Below are 12790 nucleotides of genomic sequence, written 5' to 3'. Positions count from 1 at the left end.
CTACGATGCTCACCAAAATGGAAAGATTGTAATGACTTTCACTTGTCTTTAATTAATAGACTTTAAATTTTAGAGAAGTTTTATCCTTATGAAAATTGAGTGGAAATTACAGAGTTCCCATATACTCCTTCACCCTCAAACACAATTTTTTTCATTAACATATTGCATTACTGTTGTACAGTTTTGATAATTGATAAGCCACTATTGATACATCATTATTAAGTCTATAGTTTACAGAAGAGTTAACTGTTGCTGTTATATGTTTTATGGCTTTTGACAAATGTTTAATGACATGTATCCTCCATTGGAGCATCAGGTAGCATAATTTCACTGACCTAATAATCCATGAGTCCTACCTATCATCTTTCTCTTTCTCACTCTACACCCTTGGCAACCATTGAACTTTTTCATGTTTTTATAGTTTTTTCTTTTCCAGAATGACTTTAAATTTTACCAGTTGCTTGAAAATGAACCAAGTCATTCTTTGGTTGATGTACTTATTTTTATGACAATTAAATTCTGCTTATTTAAAATAAATTGTTTAAAAGATCAACTTCTGATTGCAGTATTCCCAGGTGATGTGTGGGTTACTGTTGCCTATCAGAAGTCACCCAGTATCTAGATATTTTATTTTCAATTATGACCTATACGAAGTTCTCCTGGCAAAATAGTTTAGTGTATTGATGTTGATAGAATTGGATGCACACTAACCTTAGGTATTTAATTTTGTCATTGGTGAAACTAAGAGATATCTCAGAAAAATGAATGTAATATCTGTATGTGTAAATTTCACAAATATTTGGGAGATGCTCTAGGTTTTAAATTTAACCTGAAATGTAATGTTTCTGATTTCATCAATTTTCTGCCAAGTTGCCATGATGTTACTTCCCTTCTCCCTCCCTCTCTCCTTCATTGCCTTTCCTTATTCCTTTCCTCATCATTTTTTTCTGTGTAAATAATTTTTTAAAAATTAATGTCATTATTTGCTTCCCTTCCTCCTACCTGTTATCCCCGCTATTCTTTTAATGAACAGTGATTTAATATTTATTAATACCAAATAAGTAATACAAATATGATGTTCACTAAAATCTCTCCCAGTTCTGACTTTCTGATCCAACTACTTTTCAGTAAGTCCACTGCCACTGTTCTCCTTCAAGACACCATCATCTCATGCTTATTTTACTGAAATCAACTTCAAATTGGTCACTTTACATTCTTGCCACCTCTTCAGTCTTCTCAGTGTCTTGCAGCATCATTAAAAATATTAACTGGAGGCCGAGTGTGGTGGCTGACACCTGTAATCCCAGCACTTTGGGAAGGTGAGGAATGCAGATCACCAGAGGTAGGGAGCTCAAGATCAGCCTGACCAACATGGAGAAACCCCGTTTCTACTAAAAATACAAAATTAGCTTGCATGGTGGCACGTGCCTGTAAACTCAGTTACTTGGGAGGCTGAGGCAGGAGAATCGCTTGAACCCTGGAGGTGGAGGTTGCGGTGAGCCAAGATCGTGCCATTGCACTCCAGCCTGGGCAACAAGAGCGAATCTCTGTCTCCAAAAAAATATTAATTGGATAGTGACACTTCACTCAAAATCTTTTAATCACTCCCTCTTACAATTAGAATAAAGTCTTAATGTGGGGTTCACGATTCTGTCTAACCTGGCTTCTAGTCATTACTCCAGCCTCATTTGATCCCATTTTTATGGGTTTTGACTCTTTTTATAGTTGTTAAATCATCTTGTTCCTTTGCCACTCCAGGTCATTTTGTGTGCCGCTTCTTAAGTCTAAAAAGCTCTTCCTTTTCTCCCCATTTCCTAGCCAGATCCCCTCATCTGGGTTAATATTTTCAAATATTAACTCAAAGTTACATCCTCAGAAAAAAAGACACTCTTCTGTCATGTAATTGAATATGTTGTGATTTTATTTTATTCATATATCTTTTGTAATTATATATTTAATTTTATAATTATTTGATTATATACTATATATACACCACATGATTTATATAGTGTATATTTATTTATACCATATGATTATATTCATACCATATGATTTATATAGTAATTATTTGATTATATACTGTATATATGCCATATATATACACCATATGATTTATACAGTGTATATATACATATATAGCATATAGTATATATACCATATGATAGATATACTAGATACAGTATATACTATACCATTACAGAAAAAGTATATATATGTGCATATATATGTATAAAGTATATAGTATACAGTTACAGAAAATAATCATGAAAGTAAATAAGTATATATAAATTCCATGCAGACTGGCCTATATTTGCTTCTGAAATTTGAATTTAACTTCAAAACCCAACTCAGCAGAGTGCTTCTAATCAATGTGACAACATAAACAATATATCTTTATTGGGTGAAAGAATAAGTCGCTATTTCCTTCAAGAAATGTTTTTTTTTTTTTTTTACCAAATAATCACTTATTTCAGTTTTCTCCTAGTCAGGATAGTTTTGTAGTATTTATAATTTTATATTGCTAAGTGGTAAATAGTGTTTGGTAAGTAACAAATTAACTTTTTTTTGCTAGCAGGTAAGTGAAAATGAATGTTAGTTGGAGTAATTTCCTAGCGCATGGGTTATTTCCATCTTAAAAAATGGTTTTTTTTTTGTTTGTTTGTTTTAGGAGTGCTGTATTACTTTTTCTCAATTTCTGAAATTCATAAACAGTATTGTTCTAGTTTATAAATGTCTTTGTGCAATTAAGAATATTCTTTAAGTATCAACACTGTCAAATCAAATAAATCTAAAACATGAGTGAAAATGATGCTTGTATTTTGGATCAAAAGCACCTAAAGACATCTACAGTTGCATGTATGTTTTGGTGAGCCCTTTTCTATCCTTCTCTATAGACTGCATGAGTCCACTGTTTTTCTGGTACTTGATTTCTTTTTTTTTATGTGCTGTAATAGTTACATTGCAAACTCTACTTTGGATAAAGGAAAAAGAATAAAAGCACAGTTTAGTTCACTCATCTCTGTTTCCCCTTCCTGCCTCCACACCACTGTAATGTCCCCTGCGGCTCTTCTCCCCTCCTGCAGATCAATATTTCTTGTCTTAGTTTAATGAATACTCTTACATTGACCTCTCTGAGGTGCTGTGCTACTTTATGACAGGTTTCTTGGTTACAACTCCCTCTTAGCTAAGTCAAGGGAAGGGAGCACCTTGCCATTCCCTACATAATACAGACTGCAACAATGGAAACTTTATTCATCATAGGTTAATGTGTGATTTTTTTTTTGCCTTTCTTTGAAAGTAATAAACATATACACTTTTTATTTAATTCTTAAACTTCATTTTTTAGTTACCTTCTTTAAAGAATTATAGAAACAACTTAAGAATGATATGAAAAAACAAAGAAAAAGAAAGCCAGGAATCTTTAAAGGCTTCGGAAACACTTTCCTACAAACTGAAAGAACAGTCTTGTTAGTTATTTTCATTCACTTTACATCTTGTTACCGTGGTAGCAATTCATTGAATAATCCCTGTCTCCAGGAAGATTAAACCAGAGGTAACAGAATCTGACAAGTAAGTCTCACATCCAAAGGCAATGCTCCCATCTTAGTTGTTCTGTGCTGGTGGCAAGAGAGAAATAGAGAATGGGTGGAGGGCACAATAAGCCCTAGGACAGTGTCTGTTGATCTTCAGTTTTAATAAGTTCTCATGATTTGTGCCTTTTTTCTCCTTTTGCACTGTGCATGATTGATTAACTAAGCAACTGCCTCCTCCTAAGACATATTAAGTCAATTTTATCTTCTATATTTGTCTGTTTTACCTCATCTTCCCTTATGTACCTCCAGAAAATTTAATCAAATAATCACACAAATAAACATATAATTACAAATAAGTGAATATAAAATAAAAACAAAAGATATCATTGAATTCTATAAGTGTGTCATCTATTCTGATACTTTTTTCTGAAGATGTGACTTTTGAGTTAACACTTGAAAAAATGACATGTCTTACTCAGATGAGGGGATCTGGCTAAGGAAGGGGAAGAGAGGGGAATAACTTTGTAGACCTCAGAAGCAGCACATAAAATGATCCTGAGTGGCAAAGGAACACGACGATTTACTGCTGAAAGAAGGGCCAAAATCCACAAAAATGGGGCCAGATGAGCTTGGAATAGTAGGTGGGAATCAGGTTAGACAAAATCGTGAACCTTATATCAAGGTTTTATTCTAATTGTAAGGGTGAGTGATTGAGAGATTGTGAGGGATATGAAGAGTGACTGTCTAATTAATATTTTTAAAGAGTGCTGCAATATGTTGAAAAGGTTCAAGAGGTGGCAAGAGTGTTTGTAAAGAGACCAGTTAAACAGTGATTTAAATTATGGTTGGGATCCGATGTAAATTTTTTCACGCATTTTAAATCTTTCTTAAGCTAATTCTAACTCAGTTTACTTTTTTTTCTCTCATTGTTGTTTTGTGCTCCTTCTTCTGTGTTTTCAGTAATTACTGTTTTGTTGTTGATTTTCTTAAAAAAAAATCTGCAGTCTGTAATACCATCAAGTATGACTCACTCAACAGGGAGAAAACCAACATCTCCGGATTTGCAGGAAAAATAAGGATCAATTCCATGACTCTAATTAAATGTCGATCAGTAATAGAAAGCCACAAAAACTCAACGTCAACATTGACTCATTTTCTTTTCAGCAAATTTAAAAAATCTACTTTCAAAAATGTTCACTAGCCTACTATTTCTCACAGCTTCCATTGCTTTCCATTCTGTTTCCATTCTATTTCGACTCCGTTTCCATTCTATTCTATCACCATCGTCTCATCTCTAGGATAGCACACAAGGGTCTTAATCTGATTTTACATTTACCTTTGAAAAAAGCTAATTTCTACACAGCGGCCAAAAGTTGGATTATATCACTTCTTTCTGCAGAAGAATCTACTGACTTCTAAGTCAACATCTATATAAGGGCCAATAAATTCCTATGTGGCCTAGACTATTCTTATACCTCAGAACTGATCTCATCTTACTGCATCCTTAATTATTCCATCCAGGTACACTTTTGTCCTTGCTCTGGCTCAAATACAGCCAACACAATTTCACTGCAAGATTTGTACTTACTGTTACTTCTGCCTGAAAAGCACTTCCAGTGGTGGATTCCACAGGGCTCAATCCTTCCTTTCTGGCAGGCTTTTATTCAAAGATCAGCTTATCACCAAGGCCTTTCCAATGAACCTATTCTAAGTTTCACTCATTCTTCACCCTATTTCATTCCTTTCCTATGCTATTTCTTTGTTTTACTTTCTATCTTCTCTGATTAGAATATAAGCTCCTTGAAGGCAGTGTTTTTGTCTATTTAGTTTATATCTACAGCATGCAGAACACAGCCTGTGATATAACACTTAATAAACTCTGTTGAATGAATAAAATGCCATTATTAATAGTATTTTTAATGGGAAAATTCTCTTGGTACATCATAGAGATGGGCCCCAACTCTACTACCTGCTGGACAAAGGAAGCATAGTTAAGATTTCTGAGAGCTCTCTTGAGAAAGTAGTACCCATATGTTGGATGTTGTTAGTTCAGATTTGTAAATTCTATGTGGTAGTTTGGGAGGAAATAAGGGGAAGTATCCAAGGGTACTGTGATCTACTACTGATATAGGTCCTTGGAACACCTCCAACTTAGATCAATTCTCTAGCCAAGTCTTTTCTGTTATCTAGTTTTTGGCCTGTTCTTTGTCTCTGCCTGTTTCTTTTTTCCTACAATGTACATTTTCCTTCGTTAGCATATTGTGAAATAGCATGCCATTTCATAGCTGTTTTACTAAATGTTGAAATCAAGTTCAATATGTTATTTCCATGGAGAATGGTTAGAGGAGGTAAGAAGAAATATTTTCAATGAAAATGACAAGTTATCTCATCCTTCATTTTACCCTGACCTCCAATTTAAAAAACATTAAATTTGAATCACATTTTTAATAACTATTTCCCATTTTATTTAATCTGATGAAGTCACCAAGGAAACTGACCTACTTGGAGATCTAGAGAATGTCTGCTCTAAAACATTTTCGTACATCTCTTGTAAATATACAATGAACTTTGTAGCAATTTAATGAGAACAAGAAGGAGAGGGAGCGAGAATAAAATTTGAAACCATACATACATAATAAAGGATATACCCATTTCTGCTATCTACAAGCCATATTGACTTTGGGAATCTACCATATTTTTTGAGCCTCAGTTTTCTTTTTTAAAGATGGGCATAATAATGCTTGCCTTGCAGGGTTTGCATGAGGATTAATATAAATGAGAAGTGTAATTGTGATCACTTGCGATGTAAATGTAAGTGGAAGTATAAACATCCTTGGCACATACCCTTGCTCTAAAAGTCTTAGTTTCTTAGAATTTTTATTTCTTTCCTTTTCCTTTAGTAAGCACATATTGATTATTTACTTGTTTTGTGCTAGACATGTAAGCTGCAAAAATGTCATGTACACAGCCTTACATGACCTTATTCTACTTCTAGACATTTTAGATTCAGTTCTAATTTTGCCTATATCTGAAATTGCCCTCATCTCCTCTTTTCTCATTAGTGAATTGTAAATCTATTTTTTTATGTTGTAATGAGGTCATCATACTTCATGCCTGTATTCAGACTCAATATATAAATCACTTTGAAAAACAGCTAATTTCTGTAAAATAATTGATTATTAAAAAACAATTTTTATACTAAAAAATGTCCTTGCTTATTCCTTAGCTGAATTGAAATACATCACATCTTATAATTTAGTTTCTTCCTTCACTGATCAAAAATGATTATACACATACTGGAGACTTTTTTCCCCTGACAATTCATTACATTGAATGACACATGCAATATCCCACCTGTCTTTCTAAAGGGGCATCAATATTGGCCTACTTTGATTAAACCAGCTAGATCAGCAATTCATTAACCTGTAACGCACTAGGACTGTTGTTTCATTACTGCTCCCTTAAAGCTTCTGTGTTATTCAGAAATAATGAAAGTTTCTAGTTTCTGCTTAGATATTTAGCTTAATAAAGCACAATCATTTTTTCTTTTACACAAGTTCTAGACCATGGCCCCTAGACATAAGTCTATAAGTAAGAAAATCCGCCAGTTAATACATGATGCTGAATAATAAATTTCTCACAATTTTTTTTCTTTGTACCTTATTGCATTTCCCCTATATTCTTACATTCTACATTATTTTTCTTCTTTCTATTTCTCATATTTAATTCGGTTGTAGGTTGAAATGGAATCCAAGAGATTATTTTCCTCTTTGTCGTCTTGATAACAAATTGTTCTTTTTTTGTGTGGTTGAATGTGACAGTGGAATACTGTAAATCATCAGATTCTCCTTGTTATTGGGAGCAGACATGTGAGTTATAACATCAGCTGACATTTGTAAATGCAGTTGGGTATCTTCTACCACTTCATTGTTGCTGTATATCTTTTCTCTCTCCCTCTGCTATATCACAATTATTTTTCTTATAAATGTCTATTGAGAATCATACCATTGCTCCTTAATATCTATTTTCTTTTTTGAAAAATCACATTTTATAATTTTTGAGACAATTGTAGGCTCACACGGCATTTTAAGAAATAACACAGAGAGATTGTGTACACCCTTTACCCAGTTTCCTCCCATGGTAACCTCTTGCAAAACTAGTATGATACTGCAACCAGGACACTGAATGATACAATCTAGATGCAGAACATTTATATCACAAGGACAATTTGCAATCCTGTTTTCCATTCTATAATTTTGTCATTTCAAGAGTTTTATATAAATGGAATCACACAGCATGTAACCTTTTGGGACTGTCGTTTTTTTCACTGAGCATTATTCTCTGGAAATTAATTCAGGTTGCTGTAGTAGTCCATTCCTTTTCAGTGCTGAGTATTATGCCACAGTACACAAGCACCACAGTTTTACCTTTCATCTATTGAAGAAATCTGGCTTGTTTTCAGTTTGTGGCTGTTTTATATGTATATATAAAATATGTATATTTATATATACATGCATATATATTTATGTATATTTATATATATGCATATATATTTATGTATATATATGAGTTTATGTTCACACAAAATTATATACATGAATGTCTAGATTAATAGGATTATTATATACTATTAATAATAATATATAGTATAATAATAATAGTATAATAGTATTATAATAGTATTATAATGCTATATAATAATGCTAATATAGACATACATGTGTGCATATATTTGTGTGTGTGTGTGTGTGTGTGTGTGTGTGTGTTTGTTTTTGAGAGAGGGCCTCGCTCTGTCATCCAGGCTGGAATGCAGTGGTGCAATCTAACCTCCACCTCCTGGGTTCAAGTGATTCTCCTGCCTCAGCCTCCTGAGTAGCTGCGACTTCAGGCATGTGCCATCATGCCCTGCTAATTTTGTGTATTTTTAGTTGAGACAGGGTTTCGCTGCATTAGCCAGCATGGTGTCCATCTCCTCACCTCGTGATCTGCTCACCTCGGCCTCCCAAAGTTCTGGGCTTATGGGCATGAGCCACTGCACCTGGTCTCATGTATATATTTTTGTGTGAACATGAACTCACATTTCTCTGGGGTAAGTGTGCAAAAGTATAATTGTTGGTTGTATGATAGTTGTATGCTTAGTTGCAAACAAACTTATATATTTTCTCTAGCAGTATATGAGAGATTCAGTTTCTCTGCATTCTAACTAACATGCATATGTCTGCTTGCTTTACTTTACTTTTTTACATTATTGTTTTTGTCTAAAATTACCACACGTTATACAAGCTCTCATTTACTGAGGTGCCACTTATAAGTAGCTTTTACATTTTTATTCAGGAAAACTACAGTCTTGTCATCATTTTGCCTTGGGATGCTAATATTCTGAAATGACATTAACCTTTACAAAACACCTTATACTTTAAGACTGAATATAAACAAAACTTGAGGCAGGAGTCTTTTATTTTCTTTAGTGCTAGAAAAAAAAGCTTAAACATTTAAAATATACTATGTTAAAAAGAATATACAGAATAAACTTGTTATAAGTAAATTTTATTGCAAATTTCTGCAAATATCTTATCACCTACTTCTACTAGAACTATCTCTAATACTCATTCCCCTAACTGGATGTAATTTCTTCTTCTTGTGAATTGGCATACCATTTTTTTCTTTTTTTTTAAATGGATTTTGACATAGAAAAATCTGTACATAATGGATTTATACAACTTAAGGACATTGAACATAAGTGGAGACTCAATGAAACCATCACCACAGTCTGTGTCATAAATCTATCCATCGCCTCCAAAAGCTGCTCTTTGCCCTCTAATTTATAAATTTTATTACCATTAACTTTATTCTTACAATTGTGTGATTAGAACACAACATAAGACTACCCTTTTAGTAAATTTTAAAGTATATAATATCATATTGCTCACTATAGACACTAAGTTGTACTGTACCTCTCTAGGAATTATCTATCTTGCATAGCTAAAGCATTGCACTCTCTGCCTAATACGTTTCCATTCCCCCACCACAAGCCCCTGCCATTCATCATTCCCTTCTCTGCTTCTATGAGTTTGACTGTTTTACATCCACCACCTAAATGGTATCGTGTAGTAGTTTTTGTTCTGTGTCCGGCTTATTGCACTTAAGTGTATTATCCTCCATGTTCATCTATGTTGTTACAAATGGAAAGATTTCCTCATTTTTCAAGGCTGAATAATAATCTATTGTATGTATTTGCCACATTAAAAAAAATCTACTGGTTGATAGACATTTAGGTAGCATTCCATGCTACAGTGAACACAGGGGAGAAGATATCTTTTCAGAATCATGATTTTATTCCCTTTGGATATATGTCCACATGTTAGATTGAGGGATCATATGGCAGACCTGAAACTATAAGACAAGTAGAAAAAAAGGCTTCAGGAAAAATGTTCTGGACAATGGCCTTGGTCATTAACTTTTGGAAATAGCACCAAAATCACAAGCATAAAAAAGCAAAAATAGACAAGTGGGATTACTTAAAACTAAAAAGCTTTCACACATAAAAGAAAATAATCAACCAAATGAAAAGGCAACCTACAGAATGGGAGAAAATATTTGCAAACCCTGTATCTGATAAAGGGCTAATATCCAAAATATGTAAGGAACTCCTACAACTCAATAGCAATAATCATAATCATAATAGGCTAATTAAAAATGGACAAATGACTTGAAGAGATATTTATCCAAAGAAGACATATAAATGGTAAGAAAAGTTGCTCAATATTACTTATCATCAGGGAAATGCAACTCAAAACCACAATGCGATATCACTTCACACCGGTTAAAATGTCTTTTATGAAAAAAAAGTATAGATAACTAATGTTGGCAAAGATGTGAAGAAAATGGTACCCTTCAGCACTGTTAGTGGGTATGTAAATTGGTGCTGCCACTGTGAAAACTATATGAAAGTTTCTCAAGAAACTAAAACCAGAACTATCGTGTGTTAGTTGATATTGTAATTGGAAGGGGGAAAGGATAAGCAGATAGATGTATGTCAAGTGATACATTTTATCCCTGCCTGAAAACTATGGAGACATTCTCAACTGAGTAACATGATGATGAATTTGAGCTGCCTGTTAGATATCCAAGACTAGCGAGTAATATATACCAAGAGTTTGGGAGGATATTTAGAATAGAGCTGTAGATTTAAAATGTATTAGCTTGATATTAGCTTGGTTGTGGCTGAAACTATGAGGCTTGTTTGTCATCCAAGGAATATACTTCTAGAAAGAAGAGAAAGGGTTTTAAGGTAGATTGTGAGGGGGAAAAAATGGCATTTAAATTAATGAATATGAAGAACATCTACAAAATCCCCTGCAGAACAGCAATCAGAGAGATAGAGAGACAGACAAATGATGTCTTCAAAAACAGGACAGTTTCAGGAAGGGACTGCTTAACGATGCTAAGCATTTTATGAATCAGGTTACAAATCAAATGAGTTCTTTTTGATCAATGAAGACAATCACTTACCTTAAGAAAGGTAGATGTAGTTTAAAAAGCAATACAACAGTAACTTCATAATTTTTTTCCTCTTTTTCAGAAGGAAGGTGAAAAGCTCTCCTGTGATTGAATGATCATTATCTGTGGAATAGTCGATTATAGTGAGATGTAGTAACTGATATCTACCTAGAGTGAAGTGAAGATGACTTGCTAAGAAAATAAGGCAATTTATTGCAAATTGAAATAACATAGACCTAAGTCTCAATTACTAACTTGTTTGAACCTTTGAAAGCTGGAATCCTTTTGACTAAATATATTTAGATAGGAAAAGGAAAGATATAAGTTTTAGTTATCTCAGTTATAAGGTGTTGGTAATAGAAAATAGAAAAGAAGCAATGGCAGTAAACGATTTCATGGTTTATAGAGGGTAGACCACATTTTGGTTTCACCTGAAAAATTAGAAGACTCTCCTGATCCTTGATTATATGAGACCCCAAATTCTCAGGTGAGGGATATCCATAGACTGCCATAATCCCTGCTGGACTGACCTGAGTTATACACAGAGAAGAACCTTGTTTCCCATGTTGATATGACCTGGGAAAATCATTGGCATTTCAGAATACATCTCTTTATCATCTATATTTTATATCTTACTTCTGGTCTCCATTTCTGAATACAATTTTTAGGCAAGTGGTAATACAAAGATCATAAAATCAAAGGACAGTTTTCTGGTCTCTTAATTTAGAAGAAATCCTTGAGAAAATTCCAAAGGTCTTGAACTGACAAAATGAATATATAACAAGGGAATCTGAGGGCAGTTTGGGCCATGATTCTCTCCATGAGCAGATGGCTGAGTTAAGAAAAATCATCATTCTTAATCAATCCTGTGAAATCTTGAAGGATGCTAGCCCTTATGCTGGATACTCTTTTGCAAAAGGTTTGCTAAAGCCACTCTCAGACATGAGTTGGAATAACGTTTGGTTTTAATATAAAATATTTTTTCCCAATGTCTGTTAGTAGTTTAGGATAAGGAAAGAAGTTAAATGCTGATATGATTGTAGTTGGATAAGCTGTCATTAATATGATTATATGACATTTCGATCTCACATTCATAAAAATCTTACCTGCACGTTACAGTGAGAGGTAACATGCCATCATAAAAAGATTGCAATATGTAACTAAAACTGATTTTTTCACACTGTGGCTTAAACATACTAGGTAAATTCTCTGAATTTTAAGTAGTTATAGTGTGGATGAATGTGTCTATAGAGATAATGACTACTAGATTGTATAACTAATCTATTATAGGGATTGGCACTCAGCTGGACCCTAATGCAGGCCATTTACCTTCTGATGTCTCTTTTCTAACTCATAATCTCTTCTTTCTGTTGTCTTCTTTCATCTCTTCCTCATTTCTTCCCCCCACCCACCTGTTTCTGTTTCTTTCATTTACTCCCTTACTGTGCTCCTTCCTTCATATTGTTCTTCTTTTCTCCATTTCTTCTCACTTTTTCTTCTAAATCGTTATGCAATTCTTACTCTATGATCAAAGTCCTACACTGTTTTTTTCAAGTCTTTTCAACCATATCACCCTCTTTTAATTGGCATGAACATTTCATTCCAGGAAAGACAATTTATTCACTGCTCTCAGGCATGGTTTTCTCTTTTCTGATCCTATATTTTTGCTCATTGTAATTCCCCTTAAGGGGAATATCTTCACCATCCAAATGTTGTAGTATAAACTAGAATTCTACTCTATCCTGTTTTTTTTTTTT

The sequence above is a fragment of the Cebus imitator genome, unplaced genomic scaffold (genome assembly GCF_001604975.1).
Source record: "Cebus imitator isolate Cc_AM_T3 unplaced genomic scaffold, Cebus_imitator-1.0 Scaffold40, whole genome shotgun sequence".
NCBI classification, from domain to species: Eukaryota; Metazoa; Chordata; class Mammalia; order Primates; family Cebidae; genus Cebus; species Cebus imitator.
Note: the sequence above shows the minus strand (reverse complement) of the source record.